At 47.9% G+C, this 19,520-nt stretch overlaps 1 long non-coding RNA gene across 1 annotated transcript; it reads right to left on the reverse strand.

Annotated features, from left to right (window-relative positions):
• Window positions 1-3,644: 3,644 nt before the first annotated feature.
• LOC145530495 (uncharacterized) lies at window positions 3,645-19,490 on the reverse strand. Its single transcript, XR_014071839.1, has 2 exons — window positions 19,135-19,490; window positions 3,645-7,640 (listed from the first exon to the last, which is right to left on the reverse strand). It is a non-coding gene; the product is annotated as an uncharacterized LOC145530495 (long non-coding RNA).
• Window positions 19,491-19,520: the final 30 nt, after the last annotated feature.

The raw sequence follows: 19,520 nt of genomic DNA on the forward strand, positions 1-19,520 counted from the left end.
TTCTTCCTGCCCTTTGAGCAGGAGGAAGCCAACATCTCTATCGAAGCCAGCAGAATCGCACCGGTAACATGGGACTCCCACTGTCCAGACAAGGAAGAGTGCTTCCTTACGTCCAAGTCAGTGCAGGCGTGGGTTGAGAGGCTGGGGACTGTCTCCGTGGCTCTGGTTGTTTAGAACCCAGTGGATGGGAACAGCTTGCATGTGAGTTGGAGGAGTAGAAGGTGTTAAGGGCTCGTGTGATCCAGTTCTGAAAGTCACAAAGTCAGCCCTGATTGATTCTTTGCTTTCTTTTCCGGAACCATAAAGAATTTGGGGGAAATTACTGTCTGGCCACCCAGAAAACAAAGGCCAGTTCGGGTTTGTTTTATTTTCTTTTCTTCCCAGATCAATTCCCGGGTCCCCAAGGAGCCAGTGTGGTTTGGCGCTTCCTTTGTGCCTGCCCGGTCAGCTCTCCTCCACACGAACGGTCCTCCTGTCCTTCCCCATAGCCCGGCTCCTTTCCCCAGCCCTCAGGCTCCAGCCTCCTCGTTAGGAAGTGTTAGAAAGTTGCTGGAGTGAGAAATGAGCCTGTGAAAGCTCGTTGTCCTAATTAAACTTCGACGAGGAGAGTGACAAGAGGCGACGGGGAGGAAACGGGTGCCACCGGGGTCTCAGCCTGGGCCCGAGATGGGGAGGCCTTTGTCCTCCAGAACAAAAGCTGCTGTTTGCATGTGTTAAACCCCATCAAACCGCATCAGACCCAGGTGCAAAAACCTGCATCCCAAACGCCATCCCAGCTTATGGCACCTCCCTGAGCATCATTCCTAATCAGGACAGGGCCCCACATCAAAGCCGCACCCCCTCCACAGATGGCTTCTGCTCCAAGATGCATTGTTATTCCGACTTCCTACACTCAGTCCCTGCCCGATGAATTAGGGCACAGAGCCCCCTGTGGCATAGCTGGTCCCTGCTGGTGCTGTTAATGAGGTAGAAAGGGTGGGTTTGTCCTAGCCTGCGACTAACATAATCACATAAAGCTGTTGCTTTGGAACAGACTGAGCTGCCCCCAGAGTCAATTTCCCTAAAAGCAGCGCAGAGCAGAGCTTCCTGGGAGAAGACACAAAGCTGCCCATTGTCTCTGTCACTTCCTCTCCGCCCTCCCAGCACTGAAGCATCTCCTGGACTTGGAGCCACAGCCCTGTGCACAGGCTGTTCGCGGATGTCCCGCCGCGGTTTCCAAAAGCCCGTGAGAAGCAGTTTCTTGCTACAGTCATTGTTTCCAGACCAAGCTGGCTGGGGAGGAGAAGTCGGGCCAGGGAGACTGTCTTCCTGGCCCTGGAAAGAGACAGGCTTGCAGCACAGGACCCTGGCAGCTCCAGGGGAGCTGGATACACCCCTATATCTGGGCAGCACCAGGTGGGAAAGGCCCAGGAAGAGGCTCCCAAGAGGCTGAATTCCTGGACGAAGGCAGAGTGTGGGTCATCTGGCAAGTCCTCAGAACTGTGCTGGGCCCCTGACAGTGAGCTTCCTGCCAGGAATCCAGGAAGCCATCTGGCCTCTGCTGACCTAAGCAACCTCTTCCGAACCATCACCCGATCCAATGGGTATGGGCCATCCTCCAGAAATAGTTGAGGCCGGGAGGAAGCTCCTTTCACCAACTGTCCTCAGATTCATCTCTGCCACCAGTCACGTGTTCCCACCTGGGTGGGAGTGGGCCGGGGAGTCCACCAAGAGGGACCAGTGAGATATGGGGAGGACCTGGGCAAGAGGCCAGATGGCACGATGGAGCTGCAGCTTCGCATGTTCCCAGCGGTGTGTTTGGAAGGGGCTGCTGCTGCATTCACTGGGCCACCAAAGGACTCTGAGAGGCCACCAAGATTCTCGAGTGCTCAAGACACGGCCCTTTTCTTACTAGGCTGGGAGACCATCATGAGCACAACCCCAATATAACTCAAGGTGGAGTTTACTGAGGGTTATTTCAAAGGTTCAGAAGGGGTCCTGAAGGAGGAGAAAACAGGAAGCTTTGGTGCAGGAAGGAGGAACCTTTCCCCAGAGGGCTGCCCTCACTCAGCCTTGGTGGATGAGTGGAATCTTGCAGAGGAATGGAGCGGAGATGAACTGATACTTTTACAAAAGCATTGCTTACAAATGGGGCAAAAGTATTCCAGCCAAGCGCTTGGCATGCCTGGAAAACCGAGCCTTCTCTAGGCTGCAGCCGGCCTACCGTACCCTCCCATCTCCCCCTGCTCAGTGCGGTGCATGTGGTGGGCACTTGAGAATATTTGCTGATCCTGACAGCGACTAAGCCGTAGCGCGGGGCCCCTGGAAGCCCAAAGGGCCCACTTACACAGATCACTCTTGGATGCTGGCAAGAGTGAAATCACCCGATAGGTATTTTGTCGTGTGTTTCTTTTTAACTATATGAAAAAAAAAGGGTGGCTGTGAAAAACCCAACCCAAGAACCTCTTGGCTCAGGCTCAACTAGATGAAACTTTAAAAAATGATTTAATGTTTTGTTAGACTGTTGCATATTAAAGCAATGTAATGCCTTCTAAGAGATGAGAATCAGATCCTGGTAGTGATGACTCTGGCGAGTTTAAAGAGTTATGGCTCATTTCTCAAAGGAGCAACAGTAAACATTTCACCCAGTGTGTACCGTGGCCTGGACCTCTCATGAAAGTATGTAAATACCCTTTTATTTCCATATCATGATGCTACCACCTTCTACTTCCCTTTCTGAGCCTCATATTTCCAAACAGCAACTTGTGAGGGACAGGAAGCTCCTGGGAGAAGGGAGTACTCAGGGTTGCACAGGCTACAGAACAGGGCTGTGTGACTGCAAAGTCAAATCGCTTCCTGGTGAACACCAGTTTCCAAGAGCTCTCTGGCCAGGGTGGCCAGGGGTCTGTGCTGGGTACGGTATACCTCAAGCCATGCAGCTCTGGAGGCCTCTCTGTACGGAGACATTCATGGAAAATGATTGGGCACTCAGCCCACACCAGATGTGATGGGAAATTAAGCCTGAGGAGCCAGGATGTAGCTGGGGAGGGGACATAGAGGAATTGGGAAGCCAAGCAAGGTAACCACAGGAGGAAACCCCAAAATATTTAGATATTCCCACAGTTTCAGAAAATGGAGCTAAAAATGCAGCTAAAATGTAGCTCCTTTCCTTGAAGTGGGCTTGGCAGGTTCAGTTGTTGAAAGACAAGGGGAAAAAAAAAAAAGAAAACATGTTTTACATTTGTCTGGCTTGCATATCTAGCTGAGTTCCCTCCAGTCCCCCTCACACACTGAATTGATGTGTGGGATCAGAACAAAAGGAATTTAGAGTAGTTCTTGCTATAGGGCCCAGAGCTCAGGAAGTTGTAGTTGTAAAATACTGTTTCATATGAACTTACAATACAACCTCAGCAAACAGGTAGCAGGGTGCCAAATCCTCTTGGAAGTTACCGAAAGTCTTAGAGCTGTAGCCTCTCCAGCCACTGCTTTAGAGGGTCACCTGTGCCCCTTGCCCTCAGAGGTCACTTCAGCCCAGGGAAGCGAAGTTCCATCTCCCCTAACTTTACAAGTTTCTCTCTTCCCATTACATTCCAGGGCCTCAGCTTCTCACCTCGCTCAACCTGCGAGTCTGTACTACAGAGTGAAAACTCGCTCACACCCACGTATGAAAGGGGATTCCAACTTTATTGGATGGAGGGAAAGACTCAGGTTTTCACAGGTCTTAAGCTAAAGTAAGCTTCTACTAGGCAGATAAGGGAACCATATTTAGGGGCAAAAGGCCCATATTGGACTCCTGTGAGTTCCTAAAGTTTTCTTGAGGTTTCCTATCTCTGTGCTTTAAGCAAAAGTTAGTTCTCTGCTTCTGCAAAGCTTTTCGCCTAATGCACTCATCCTTTCTCTCTGCTTAAAAATGTCACTTCCCCAGGATGGAACTTCTGTGATCAGGAAGTGGTCCCTGTGGCAGAGGTTGCTGGTTGTCAACCAATACATATCCCTTTTTCTTCTTGACTAACAGACTCCTATATTGTTGGGGGCAACAATGAGCCCAGTGAAGAAAATTACATTTCCCAGGTTTAAGACATCTGGGTCAAAGAGATATAAATGTCTTTTGGAGAGGGGTGGTGCTTCAAAAGGGGGATAATTAAACCTGGAGGTAGGTTTTCTTCTTTGCCTTTCCCACTTGGAATGTAGTCATGATGGCTGGAGTTCCAGCAGCCCTCTTGGGACCAACTTGAGGATGTAATGTACAAGCTAAGATGGCTGAGCAGAAGGAAAGACAAAAGGATTCAATCTCTGGTGACTGAGTATGGAGCTGGCTTACCAGCTCTTGACTTCCCATCTCTGCATTTCTTTTATTTGAAAATAAATCTCTACTTACTTTAAGTCACCTTGGTTTCCAGTTTCTGTCCCCAGCAGCTAAGCTAAACTAAGTTCTCCTCTTTCTGCATTTCTCCCTACTCTAATTCACACTTGCAATTTCTTATTCTGAGACTGTCTTCTCCCTGTTAAGAGCTATGAGATCAGAAGTGTATCTGTTCTTTTTACCTCTGAAGCCGCATTGACTGGCTTTCAGTGTGGCGCATAGTACCAGCCTTATAAATATTTGTTAAATGAGAGGTCCCTGAAATATGGCTCTGCCTGTGGATAGGCACCCTTGGAGTTGCTTTCCATAGAGTTAATTAAGCTTACAGGATATCAGGAGTCAAGGCTCATGAGAGGTCAGCATTTAGAATAATTAGGGATTAGAAGAGGGAGAATCACCTATTTATATTTATTTATAACAATAAAATGGCTATTTTTGAGCACCTGCTATATGCTAGGCACTTACTGGGGTTTAACAGAAAACTGTACTGATCCTTATAGTGAATATTGTGTAGATAGCTAGCATTCCTTACTTTAGTATATTCCCCTGGTCTTGTGATCTACTGTTATGTAAAAAACTGCCCCAAAACTCGGCGACTTAAAACATGATTCTAACAGCTGCCTGGGCCTCAGCTAAAGGGCCCTTCTGCTGGTGCTGTTTGGTGCTCATTTAGCTACAGTCAGAAGATGGCTGGAGCTGGTTATCCAAGATGGCACTGAGAATGGATATTCAGCATGGTGGCTAGGGAGGGCTGTTCAAGATGGTGCCAGGTCTGGACATCCAAGATGGCTTCACTCACTTGCCTGGAGCTTTAGAAGGATAGATGGAAGCTAGTTGGGACATCAGGATGACTGGTCTTGTCTCTCTCTGGGATCTCAGGGCTTCTCTGTTTCTGTAATCTCTCTTTATGGTCTCTCTGAAGGATGTCTGGACTTCTTACGTGGCATCTCAGGCCCCCAAAAGTACAAAAGCAGAAGTTTCCAGACCTTACACACGACTTTGTCAAAGCACAGGCAGGGCCAGCCCCGGGTTAGCTTGGGAGGAACCGCACAAGTATCTGCACCCTGGGAGGACCACTCATGGGAGCCGTATTTGGGGATTAGCTTCCCCTGCAGAACCCCATGAGTATGTGTGACGATCTGTATGTTACAGGTAGGGGGGCCTAGGCTGAGAGGGGCGAGGGGCCTTGCCCTGGCCCCACACCACTGAGGAGGGGAATGGAACCCAGGGCAACCCACCTCCACAGCCCACCCTCTCTCCTCCTCTTCACTCAGCCCCTTGGACACAGAGCTGCTCCTAAAGGCACATGCAAAGCCAAAGCACACACTGTCAGGAGTTACACAGGCACCGGGTTGAGGCCAGATCTCTGCTCCATGTTTTAGATCTGTCATTTCCAGCAGTGACGGGCTTCTAGGGAAAACGTTGCCAAGATGAAAGGTGACTTGATGGGGGCTGATACCCAGAGACTCAGGGTCACTCACACCCTCCCCCACCCACAGCCAATGGCCTCCTCTGTTCCCTCCATCCCATCCTTTTAATTAAGATTTCTGCCTGTGCATCATTTCTCACAAATTGAAACACGTTCCCACGTGCACTTTACCTACCTCATCCTCTCCCTCCTCAGCCAGGAATTTCCGGGTGCAAGGTCTGCAGGTCCAGCAGGAAGCAGGGCCCTTGAGGGCCGAGGTGCTTAGAAAGGTGGAAATGGAAGCAGGACTCCAAGGCCGGAAGGAATCCCTAAAGAAAAGGTCCCCACGGAGCTTGAATGTTTCCTGCATTGATTTTGCACAAATGTGTTTTTGGACACACAGTTCCCAGGGCCCCTGAGGCCCTCTGGCCTCAGAGCCTTTGGGGTAGGGCAGGAGAAAGAATGCAATCAGAGTTATGGCTTAATGAAGTGAACCGTGATGACCGTAAACAGAGAGTTTGGGATTTGGTTTGTTATTTTGTACAAGGCATTACCTTTCGATGGTAACTGGTGTTAGGGTCAAGCTTCAACATTTTCACGTCACCAACAAAAAGACAGTGATGCCATTGTTACACTGTACTTTTCCACCTTAAAATGGGATTGGCTTTGTGGGTTGGGAAAGTTACCAAAAATAAGTTCCTTCAATCACAGAAGTTAACACAAAGGAAGTTGCCAGATCATTCGAAAGATGAGAGCGGATGTAGGTAAGTAAATGCTATTACAGACACAGACATGTCAGACCACCTACATTCAAGCTTTTGTTATGTATAATGCCCATAAGAGTCAATAAACTCAGTACAACTGGAGGAGTAAAAGCAAGTTGGTCTATTAGTCCCTACACACAGAGATAAAATAGCAGTATGTGATCACTACATGCTATGGTTTAAGAAAAGCAATAACCAAAGTATGTCTTCCCCCTCGAGAACCAGCAACCCAAACAGAATGCCCAGCATGGGTTCGCCAAGCAACCTGACAGCACAGCTTCGAGCGCCAGTTCAGGAGCGAGGAGACAGAGTGGGAGTGAGGACAGCGGCTCTCTCTCTCCTTCAGAAGGGGCTTCTGCTCTAAGTTGGTGGCCTTTGTTCTGTGTTCCAACACATAGGCAAGACGCCCCCAGTAATGCCCAAATCAGGCCTCTTTTCAGCACTTCCAGATTCTGCAGGCGTTCGGGGGCTCACTGAGGAGCTGCGCCATCTCTAAAGCACGCACGAGAATGCCTGACGAGGGAGACGCTGAGAAGGGGCAGGTCTGAGGATGACGGTGCCGGGTGATACGCTGGGCCACAGCTCACCAGACCTTGGCCCCAGGGTAGTGCACACAAGCCTCACACAGACTTGAAAGCTGGGACTCTCTGGAACCCTTGGTAGAGCTGAACAAACACTGCCTTTTCTCATTTTACCCAAGTGGGGTGACGACATAAAGGTCTAAGCATGTGTCTTTGATTTCCCTCTATAAAATCCTTCCCTGTGCTCAGGAGTACCCTCTCTTGCCTCTCCAGAATGGCATAATATCTTGAACTGATAAACATGCAGCCTGGACATATTTTCCCAACTAAATTACAAATTCTTGAGAGCAAAAGCAATATCTCATTTTTCTGTAGTCATGAAACTGGATTAAAACACTTGATCAAAGTTTCAAACCTTTTGGTTTACCAGAAGTCCTCTTCACCCAGGACTGACTTTTGACAAGACACAAATCAAGCAGGTGCCTGGGCGTGTATGCTGTGAATCATGGATTTCCACGTGTGCAGAAGAAAACATTCTGAATTGGAATCAGCTAACTCTATGACTGTAGACAAACACTGCCCCTCCAAGTCCAGAGTTGATTTGTCTGTAAAATAAAGAAAAGGGTTTTGAAGATCTGTATGGTCTCTACCAGATCTACAATATAGGCTAACCACTGATAAAGTTATTTCATCAATAAATGTACCAGGAAGGGATGGGAAGATATTGTATTACTCCAATCCAAAGCCTCATTTTAATTTGTTCTAGAAAGAGAACTAGTCCTGATACACTCATTGTAGACCTACTAATAAAACATCCTACTGACAGTGGATCAATGTGCCAAGTATATAAACCATTGGCATTTTAATACTTTGGGGCTCCTTTGTGACCTCTGGTACCAAGCTGTCCTGGGTCCATGACACTACCTGGTGGCTGATGTGGGGTCTCTACAGTTTATGCGCTTAAGTTCTGGAAACAGGACTCCAGACAATAAACCAACAACTTGAAAAGTATGAGAAAGGCTATAAAGGCAGTAGAATCGGGTGAGAGAAGGATGGGGAAACTTTTTTCCGAGGGGTTATGTGGTAAGGCCTTTCTGATGAGGCAGCATTTGAAATAAGACTCCCATGACAGAAGAGGTTACAATGAGCATTCCAGGCAGAAGCAAGTGCAATCACAACGGTCCTGGGGTGGAGATGATGTTTTCAGAACTGAAAGATACCCTGCACGGCCAGCACCTGGTAGATACGCAGTGTGGCATGGATGTAGTGAAGAGCAGGAAGGCAGTCGCCCTCAGCCCTGCAGAGAGGGTGGAGTTGCTTCACTCTGGACGGGGTTAGAGTCAGAGGGGAAAGAGCATGTCCCTTCTGTGTTGTGTTCCTTCTGTGTCTTGTGCAGTCAGGTCCACTTTAGACAGTGTTTCTTCCTAGTCTAGCCTTTGCTGGGATATCTCCAAAAAGCTTCTCTTCCCTTAACCAATCTTCCATTCCCCCACACTGGGAACAAATTGACCCTGACCTTTGCCAGTGAATGCCTTATGGCATTGGAGAATCCTTCCTTGAGGAGATGAAGGGTGACCACACACCGAGCCTGATCAGGCACCCTCACCTGGAAAGACCTATTTCCAGAACAGCCTAGAAGCACCAGGACATCCATGCAGCTGTGTGCTACAAAACTCTCCCATTTTTCAGAGTTGGAAGTGGAAGTTAAGAGACCTGCCCCAGGTCACACAGGCAGCAATTGCTGAAGCCAGGATGCCCGAGAGTAGTTCTTTCACCTCTCTAACAAAATAAAAACAAATTATGGAAACAATGCATGGACTCAACATTCAGTGACTTTTTTTTTTTTGGCACCTCCACTATGTTGGCCACTTGGCTTGGCAATAGTGAAGAGACTAGACCATGTCTCTTCCTACACAGAGCTCAGTTTAATTTAAAAAAAAAGACTAATATTGAATCAATGACTACACAAAGAATGCTTAATTATAATTGCATATACACAAAATCATGTTTATTATAATGTAGCTACTCCCTGAGTTGGAATATATACAATGCCTAGAGCTGATGCGCTTACAAAGAAGCTGGAGGCTCTGTGCCATCACTCTCTGGCATCCCACTGCCGGCTTCGACCATCCACTGCCACACTTGCCCCTTGGCTGTTTCCACTTTAGCCATTCTGAACGAACACCCTGTGGGGACCTACTGCCCCCGGGGGAGGGGAGTCTCATGTCCTGGGCCTGCAAGTGCCCACCCAAGCCCCTCAGTGGGCACAAGGCTGAATCACTTGCCATCCTCAAACCTCTGCATTCAAGATGGATAAAAGAGCAATTTGTATTCCATGTAATAACAATATAACCTCTTCACAGTATTACCCTGGTGTTTCTGGGCTTCGATCTTGTAAAACTGCACTGATTAAAACTCTAAAAAGCCATTCCCTCGGCGGCAGGTATGGGCGCCTCTGCAGAGTGCGTGCAGACGGCTCCTAGCTGGGACACGTATTAGAATTTCTCTGGGCTCATGGTGGAATGTAAAGTCATCTTCAATCTGAAAGTAATAGAACTAGAAAGAGAAGACAGACTCATTTCACCCATCCTGACAAATTAGGCTTCAGGCTGGGGCACAGGAGACACTTTTCACAAGAATCCAGATAGTGACCAACCAGAAAACCAGTAATGCTGACGGAGCTGAAGCTGAACAGTTCTATGAAGGCCTACAAGGTCTTCTAGAACTAACACCCAAAAAAGATATCCTTTTCATCATAGGGGACTGGAATTCAAAGGTAGGAAGTCAAAATATACCTGGACTAACAGGCAAATTTGGCCTTGGAGTACAGAATGAAGCAGGGCAAAGGCTAACAGAGTTTTGCCAAGAGAACGCACTGGTCATAGCAAACACCCTCTTCCAACAACACAAGGGAAGACTCTGTACATGGACGTCACCAGATGGTCAACACTGAAATCAGACTGATTATATTCTTTGCAGCCAAAGGTGGAGAAGCTCTATACAGTCAGCAAACACAAGACCAGGAGCTGACTGTGGCTCAGATCATGAACTCCTCATTGCCAAATTCACTCTTAAATTGAAGAAAGTAGGGAAAACCACTAGACCACCCAGGTATTACCTAAATCAAATCCCTTACAATAACACAGTGGAAGTGAAAAATAGATTCAAGGGATTCGATCTAATAGACAGAGTGCCCGAAGAACTATGGATGGAGGTTGGTGACACTGTACAGGAGGCAGTGATCAAAACCATCCCTATGAAAAAGAAATGCAAAAAGGCAAAATGGCTGTCTGAGGAGGACTTACAGATAGCTGAGAAAAGAAGAGAAGCTAAAGGCAAAGGAGAAAAGGAAAGATATACCCATTTGAATGTAGAGTTCCAAAGAGAGGCATGGAGAGATAACAAAGCTTTCCTCAATGATCAATGCAAAGAAATAGAGGGAAAAAATAGAATAGGAAAGACTAGAGATCTCTTCAAGAAAATTAGAGATACCAAGGGAACATTTCATGCAAAAATGGGCACAATAAAGGACAGACAGAAATGGTATGGACCTAACAGAAGCAGGATATATTAAGAAGAGTTGGCAAGAATACACAGAAGAACTATACAAAAAGGTCTTAATAAGCCAGATAACCATGATGGTGTGATCACTCACCTAGAGTCAGACATCCTGGAATGCGAAGTCAAGTGGGCCTTAGGAAGCATCACTATGAACAAAGATAGTGGATGTGATGGAATTCCAGTTGAGCTATTTCAAATCCTAAAAGATGATGCTGTGAAAGTGCTGCACTCGATATGCCAGCAAATAGGGAAAGCTCAGCAATGCCCACAGGGCTGAAAAAGGTCAGTTTTCATTCCAATCCCTTAGAAAGGCAATACCAAAGAATGCTCAAACACTGCACAATTGCACTCATCTCACACGCTAGCAAAGTAATGCTCAAAATTCTCCAAGCCAGGGTTCAACAGTATGTGAACCATGAACTTCCAGATGTTCAAGCTGGATTTAGAAAAGGCAGAGGAACCAAAGATCAAATTGCCAACATCCGTTGGATCATCAAAAAAGCACACGAGTTACAGAAAAATATCTACTTCTGCTTTATTGACTATGTCAAAGCCTTTGACTGTGTGAATCACAACAAAGTCTGGAAAATTCTTCAAGAGATGGGATTACCAGAACACCTGACCAGCCTCCTGAGAAATCTGTATGCAGGTCAAGAAGCAACAGTTAGAACTGGACATGGAACAAGACTGGTTCTAATTCGGGAAAGGGGTACATCAAGGCTGTATATTGTCACCCTGCTTATTTAACTTATATGCAGAGTACATCATGTGAAATGGCAGGCTGGATGAAGCACAAGTTGGAATCAAGATTGCCAGGAAAAACATCAATAACCTCAGATATGCAGATGACACCACCCTTATGGCAGAAAATGAAGAAGAACTAAAGAGCCTCTTGATGAAAGTGAAAGACGAGAGTCAAAAAGTTGGCTTAAAACTCAACATTCAGAAAACTAAGATCATGGCACCTGGTCCCTTTACTTCATGGCAAATAGATGGGGAAACAATGGAAACAGTGAGAGACTTTATTTTGGGGGACTCCAAAATCACTGCAGATGGTGACTGCAGCCATGAAATTAAAAGACACTTGCTCCTTGGAAGAAAAGCTATGACCAACTCTGCTGCTGCTAAGTCGCTTCAGTCGTGTCCGACTCTGTGCGACCCCATAGACGGCAGCCCACCAGGCTCCGCCGTCCCTGGGATTCTCCAGGCAAGAATACTGGAGTGGGCTGCCATTTCCTTCTCCATATGACCAACTCAGACAGTATATTAAAAAGCAGAGACGTTATTTGCTGACAGAGGTCCGTCTAGTCAAAGCTATGGTCTTCCCATTAGTCATGTATGGATATGAGAGTCGGACTACAAAGAAAGCTGAGCACCAAAGAATTGATGCTTCTGAACTGTGGTGTCGGAGAAGACTGTTGAGAGTCCCTTGGACAGCAAAGAGATCCAACTAGTCCATCCTAAAGAAAATCAGTCCTGAATAGTCATTGGAAGGACCAGTGCTGAAGCTGAAACTCCAGTCTTTGGCCATCTGATGCAAAGAACTGATTCATTTGAAAAGACCCTGATGCTGGGAAAGATTGAAGGCAGGAGGAGAAGGGGATGACAGAGGATGAGATGGTTGGAATGCATCACCAACTTGATGGACGTGAGTTTGAGCAAGCTCTGGGAGTCGGTGACTGACAGGGAAGCCTGGCGTGCTGCAGTCCATGGGGTCGCAAAGAGTCGGACTGAGCGACTGAACTGAGCTGAGCTGAGACACCCCAGCCTGGTGGTGCTCTTCTTCCACAATGCACACCGGAAACTCCTGGGGCTCCAGTTAATATGCAAGTTCTGTCTCTTTCGGTCTAGGGTAGGGCCTGAGAGTCTGTGTTTCTCAAAATCTCCTAGGAGATGGTGATATCGTCAACCTAGAATGGCATTTTCTGAGATCCTTGTCAGTAGCTTGTTAGCAGAACAGAATCCTCAGCCCCACCTCCAATCTATGAGTGGAGTCTTATTTTAGCAGCATCCCAGGGGATTCCTGTGCCCCATACGTGTCAAGGCTGGTTTCCAAGCCTTCCTTGCACACTGTGCCCACAGCAGGCGTTAACTCTTTTATCACCACTCTTAACGATGAGTTGAGATCCTTTCTCACCTAGGGCCGCAAGTCCCTACTGATGCCTGAGATCAGCCTGGGAAAAGAATCTTGTGGCTCATCTGGAGTAGAAAGATTAAGAAGAATCAGCGCTCACATATGGCTAATGAAACAAGAGAGAGAAACAGGTCAGAGCAAAGTCTGGTTGCAGGTGCCCCCACACCAAAAAAGTTTCTAAAAGGAGCCCAGGAAGGGTCTGCAACGATGAGATGAAGCAAGGGTCTCTGAAGCCTGGAGCTGCCGAAAGTCACCTGTGGGCATTGATCAGGGAGTAAACCAGGAAAGAGGTTCCGGAAGGGTTGAGAATCTGCCTACCCAAATGGGAGTTGCTAGTCCAGGGCTGAAGGAAGGGGCTGGGGTCTGTCTCCCCAGCAGGAGAGTCTCAGGGCGCATTAGTGATGCAACTACCACACAGCAGGCAGAGATCAGTTTCGTCACCGAAATGGTGATCTCATTTAGGTGTCTCAATCTTTGAGGGTCCCACCGTCCCCTTCTGACAGATGAGGGAACAGTCCCAGAAGGTCTGAATAAGGAGGTTAGAAAATGCCTTAGCAGGAATTCGACCCAATCTCTCTGCTTGCAAGGCCCAGCTAGGCTCCTACGTATACGAATTTTAGCATTAAAAAACTCTATTTCCTGCAATGTCTTGGCAAATTTCCGTTAGAAAGTGCTTGATGGCCTGCTTGTGTGAGGAATAGGAAGGGATGAGGACTGGTCGGCGGGGAGCTGAGAGTAGGCAGGACGAGGCTCTGCCAGATCAGTGATGAGCTGGGCAGTGAGGATGTCTTCCTTTCCGTTTCACTGCAAGTGTGCCTGGCTTGTCACACCCGGTCTCTCGTTTACCCCCACCTCCACTCCCTATCTGGGCAGAAGTCACGACTCCCATTTTCAGAAGAGGAATCGGGAGGCCTGAAAAGCTCAGGTGCCAGGTCTAAGTGCTCCCTGGGCAAAGAGTCACACCCACATATGTCTGGTCTCAAAGACAGGAGCCCTTCTAGGCTCATTAAGAGGTGAGTGGACTTTTGTGGGCCAGCCTGTGCCCTAGTCTCCAGTTCTAGCATTGTGTCTATGATATAGCTGAAGTTTGGGGCACCCTAGTGTCAGCACCATTTCTTCCTAACTTGGGGAAGTCCTGTTTCTCACAGTAGAAAAAACTTCATGGTAACTTCCTACTTAACTTGGTCCCATCTAGTGGCCAACTGAAAGAGTGCAATGGAATCACTGGACATTGCTAGCAGGTGCAAAGCGTGGCATTTCCCGGGATAAAAGATGGGCTGAAATTCATAGTAACTCGTGTCCATGGAATTTATAAGATGCACATTTAAAACATGCAAAACCTATCATTCCAGTTTCATTTGTAATATTTATGCTTATTAACTGTTGCTGGTGGGAAAAATACCTTATCCAACCAATCATCTTTTAACTGATAAACTGTGTTTGATGATCATATGGTAAGATGTAGACTTAATATATATCATAGAATTAATAAAATATAAATATGTACAATATAATATAAACCCAAAGCTTGCAGACATGCTTAATAATGAAAACATTATAAATTTGAAAATGCTACAGAGCTAATCCCCTAGGGGTGGGGTGGATGCTTTCAGATCACCATACTGCCATATCAAAAAAAAAAAGAAAGAAAACTAGATTAAATATATACAAATATTTTCCCACCTGTCATAACTAAACATATGCTAAAACATGATGTGCTTTCTGGAGACTTTCTCATCACAGGGGAATGTCAAGAGTGCCACTTGAGCAACTCTCAGACCACAAACACAAAGGCAGGAGGGTCCCCAGGCCATTTCAAGAGACTACAGATTTTAACAACCTCTCCCACCCTGTCTCCTCCAGGATTCAAATAACGGCAAAAACCCAAGGTAAGATTCTTCGGTAATTGATGCTCCTTTGTAGGGAGCCAGCTGAAAGGCAGGAAGACAGTCTTGTCACTGTGAGCCCATCCGTCTATAACTTGAGTGTGATTCACCAAACACACTCAAATGGTTTTCAAACATTTCGGGTTTGGCAAACTGTATCTTGCTAAGCCCCCTTTCCTGACATTTGTATACCCTTATGGATTTCAAGAAAAGTTTAATATATATGTTTCTGATTCAATTCAGCTTAACTCAGCACAATTGTTAGTGAGAGCCACTTTATGTCCAAGAATCCTCCAGAACCCTTTTATAAGCCCCTTAGACAACTTTTCTTCCAACCAGGAAGCATGTTTTTTTTCAGGAGTAAATTGAACTCAAACCCCCAAATAATTCAAATTTTGTTCAAAACTTAGAATCCCTGAATTTCTAAGAGGGTTAGAAAGTTTACAAACAAATCTTCATGTCACTAAGGAAATCTGGTGGGGGTACTCAGAAGTGTGAGCATTATAAGTGAGATGCAATGATTACATATTGATATTTTATGGGCTTTAAAACCAAAGTCTGAATTCTTGCTGCCTGGATCCATTGTTGGCCTGGCCAAGAAGCTTCCAGTTCTGGGTGGCCCAGGACACAGCTTCCTGAGTGGTGGTGCCTTCCTCAGCAGGCTGGGTGGTGCAGCCCCAACAGCTAACACCCATGGTCATCATAGAATTGTGGGCTACCTGCCCAACCCCATGAGTACCTTTGTACCAAAAGGATTCTATTCCCTAGGTAGGACCTCTCCATTCAATTTAGGCAACTAAACCAGATAAATCAACAAGCTAGCTTCATTTATTCTATCCCAGGGTTAGTTTTGTCTTTTTAAAAAATTTTACTATAAACCTGAGCACAAAATGTTCAGAGCATTTGATCAAAGCCAAAAAAGTACAGATGGTGATAAGAAGATTTTTTTTTAATGTGCTGCTCTTTCTATACAAACATGACATAATGATTCCAGTTGAGTTTAGAAGTTTGTTTTTCTAGTCATGGTAATGGGGCATGGTTTAAATAGTCAGCTGTTTCACTTAGTAATGAGGTTCAGCCACATGTAACAGAAAGCCCAAATAGCAAGCGTAAGTCAAACAGGGATTTACCCTTTGTTCACACGCAAGAAATCCAAGAAAGGAAATCCAGGCTATAAAACCTAATTCCAAGGTCCTCAAGGACTTGGGCTCTTGGCTCTTCCTGTTTGCCTGCTTCACTCTCCTTATCATACAGCTTCCTTTCTCAGCATTGCTTTATGGTCACAAGATGAGTGCTGGAGCCCCAGCCCTCACGTCTATGTTCTAGGCAGCAGGAAGAAAGAAGAGTCTCTCAGATGACTCAGTTTCCTTTAATGAGCTTCTTTAGATGCTCAAACCAAAACTTTTGGTTTATATCTAATTAACTTCTCCTGTCTGCCAGAGAGGCTGGAAAATATGTGTTATCAAAGCATATTGCTGCCCTCAATAATGTAAAAGTTCCACCAGCAAGAAAGAAGAATGGGCAGTCAACCAGTTGTCTCTACGTCACCTGTCATACTCTCTCCTGCCCTTGTCACAACTCTTAATCACGGAAGTTACTGGTTGAAGCAGGACCAATTCTGGCAGCCATGAGTTGTCAGGCTGAGTGCGTGACACCTAATCAAGGCCTGACCCACAAAGATTCTGATGTGTCTTCTTTGCTTTGATGTACTCAGTTCTGTGCTTCTGCCTGGTCTAAAACTGATCTATCCAAGATCAATGTTTGGTCGGGAGATCTTCCCCCAAGGCCAGAAAGGACTAGAGGGGCTAAAGGGGTTGGGTGACACTGGGCCCATCTTCCTCGGGCCTCTGGTGTCATCACTGACGAAGTCTCGCAGGAAAGCAGATGTGTTTGTGTGATCCCTGAGGAGAACATAATGTGGTAGCATGGGGATCTTGAGTTACAGGGAGCCTGAAAGGCAAGTAGTCCCCTACTCAAGTTTGAGCAACACTGAACAATCCACATCACTGACACTAGAAGGGAAGTAATTGCAGTCAAGTCTTCCCTCATCTCAGGGGCCTTCGTCAGCCCATTTTCTTAGCCAAGAAAACTGATGTGAGGTCACCCGCACTGAAGGGCCACACTTCTTCCCTCCCGTAGAGAACCACCTTCACCCCAGGAGCGGGGCTTTCACTGAAAGGCTTCCACACACTGAGGTCCCAGGGCCCGACACTGACTCCTGCCGGCTGTGTGAGGTAAGTGGCCTGTGGGAGGCAGCTCTGCAGTTGGCTACCAGCTCTGGGGGTGCTGAGGGCCGTCAGAAGGGCCCTCAGTGAGGCTTAGGGACCAGACTTGAAATGAGGTAAAACAAAATTCCCTCATTCTCATTATGAATTAATTTCCTACAGATTTCAATACCTCCCATAAGTTTTATGCATTTGAAACTGAATTAAGATGAACTTTTAGAGGGGATGGGGCATCTAACAAATTTTATCTCAGTCTGTTCTCTTTATTCATGCTAATTTTTATTAAATATTCATCAAGCAAGCAGGCCCTCAGTCCTGGACTTAGATAATTTGAGATGCCAAAAAGCCAAGCAGCGGATAGCAAGCAGCACCGCCACAGAACTGAATACAAAGTACAAATGCTATTTTATTTTTACAACAAAATCACAGCAGAGTGACTGTTGACCAGGGAACTTTGTGGAAGCCAGAGAGAAGCCAGGAGGACTTGCTAACAAAGCCGACTGAGAGGAATCAATCTCCAGGAAGAATAGGGAAATGAGGAGCCAGCATGCATACCACACTTTATATATTATAAAGCACCATTTTCTTGCTCAGCCTTCCCTAAACACTGTAAAGTAAGAAGGTTATTTTACAGAAAAAGAAACCAAAGCTCAGAGTGCAGTGTATAACCCAGGGGCACGCAGCTGGAACTGAGGTCAGGGCTGTGGTCAGAGTGGTCAGGCCTTTGAGGCCCTAGATGTTCAGGCAACCCCCCTGCCGCCCAGACATCCAGTGGCTGATTGTGGGAGAAAATGGTCCTTCCTCCTTTCCTGGCACCTATGGTCACCACTTCTGAGGCTAGGAGCTAAGGGCCTGATCTCTATGCAAGGCACACCTGAGGGATGCTGCTAGCATTTGCACCTGTACCTCACTGTGCTCTCTGCTGCTCCAGTGACACGGACCCATAGAGACAGGTGCCGCCCTTGATGAAAGAAGGGTGCGGGAGGAAGGTAAGAGAAATCCCTCCCTGCCACCCTGCACGACCCACCCACACACATCTGGCCTTGGTTCCTCCACTGCAGATGCTGTCTCAGGCAAGTATCTGCATGCTTCTGTTTACTCACCTGTAAAATGGGGAGAAGAGCATTTGCTTTCATCCTTTCCACTGAGTGGCAAGACAGGTGAGCAGAGGTAGTCTGCTGGTCTCAACAAGTCTCAAGCCAGGCCCATCCTCCTGACCTGGGAGCTGCCTGCTATGGCTGAATACCCCACACCCATCCTAAGCTCCCAGGATCACGTGGGTGGATGTCAACAGGCTGAGCCCCAGGGAGGTGGTTGGTCCCCAAGGCCAGATGCTGCCAGTCAGAGGGTCTGCCCCCAGCCCCTGCAGGCCCTCCAGGCCCTCCTGGGCCCCGGCATCCAAATGCTGGGCTCAGCATCCAGGTAGAGACCCCGGCATCAGACATTGCCCACAGGTTTCCAGGAGGATTGAGTGGAGGCCAGGGAGGACAGGGAGCCAAGGGACTGGCAGGAGCAGCTAAGAGAAGAGACAGAATTGCTCTGGGACTCATCAGTGTCAGGAAGCCCAGCATCAAGGACAGACTCAGTACATCAGTGAGTCCACTCAGGTACCCACTGTCCCCTTGCCCTGCCTCATGTGTGTATTCTAAGCCCCAAGAGCCCAGGAACCTTTCAGCCCTAGAAGGCAGTTGGTCTGATGACAATTTTGGTAAAGTTTAAAAGCTTACTGCACTATCCAGAACACTCAGTAGAATTGCAGTGAGGAAGCAGAGAGGGGACAGAGATGCCACTGGGAGCCCCAAAACAAACTGAAGGGGCCTCAGGACAGTAAGGAGCGTCCCCATTGTGTGCCATGGGAGATTACTCACAGAAGGAAATGGACTGAGGCGCTGAGCCTTCTGGGGAGGAAACCACCGCTTTTGTCCTCCAGTTAGTGCCCCCAGAAACTTGAAGGAAGATGTGCATGAGAAGCTGCTTCCAAGTCTCAGATGGGACCTGGAGCAAGTCTCCTCTGCCACCGGTGGGCCCTCTGAAGAGAGCCGGCAAGTTGAGCAACCTATGGGACAAGCGCTTCCACTCAAAACAAAGCTGCGAAGATCTCATGGGCTTTCTCTCTCTCTTTTTTTTTTTTCATTTTTTAATTGAAATATAATGTATGCATTTTTAAAAATCGAAACGGTTGCATCCCAGGGCCTCAGGCTGGAGGCCGGCTGTGCGGCTGTGAAGGTCAGAGGCCCGGCGGCGCTGGGACGCCACAGCGCGGGGCAGGAAGGGCCAAAGGCTTTTCCCTCACCTTCTGCCCCTCGGTGTGCGACGCCCGGGGCCCGGGAGGTTCCAGCGCCAGCCGAGTGCGGCACGGCGGGCGTCGGTCCCGCAAGCCAGGCCCCGGCGGCGGCCAGACTCCAGGCCGAGGCACGTGGGCGGCGACGCGGGGCCGCCGCGCTGGGCCCCCGACGCGGGACGCGGGGCGAGGCCCCCAGCGGGCCGGCCGGAGGGCGCGCCCTCCCGAGGCGCAAGCTGAGCCAGTGCGCCGAGCGGCGGCCGGCCGGGGGCGGCAGGTGCCACGGACGGACTGGCTCGACCTCGGCGAGGGCGCCACGGCCGCGGCCCGAGCCCACGCTCCCCGTCCCGGGACTTCCGGGGCCCGGCGGAGCTCCGGGGCGCTCCTCCAAGGGCGGC

This window comes from Giraffa tippelskirchi, chromosome 12, assembly GCF_054371585.1.
Source record: "Giraffa tippelskirchi isolate mGirTip1 chromosome 12, T2T-mGirTip1v1.2.pri, whole genome shotgun sequence".
Taxonomy (NCBI): domain Eukaryota; kingdom Metazoa; phylum Chordata; class Mammalia; order Artiodactyla; family Giraffidae; genus Giraffa; species Giraffa tippelskirchi.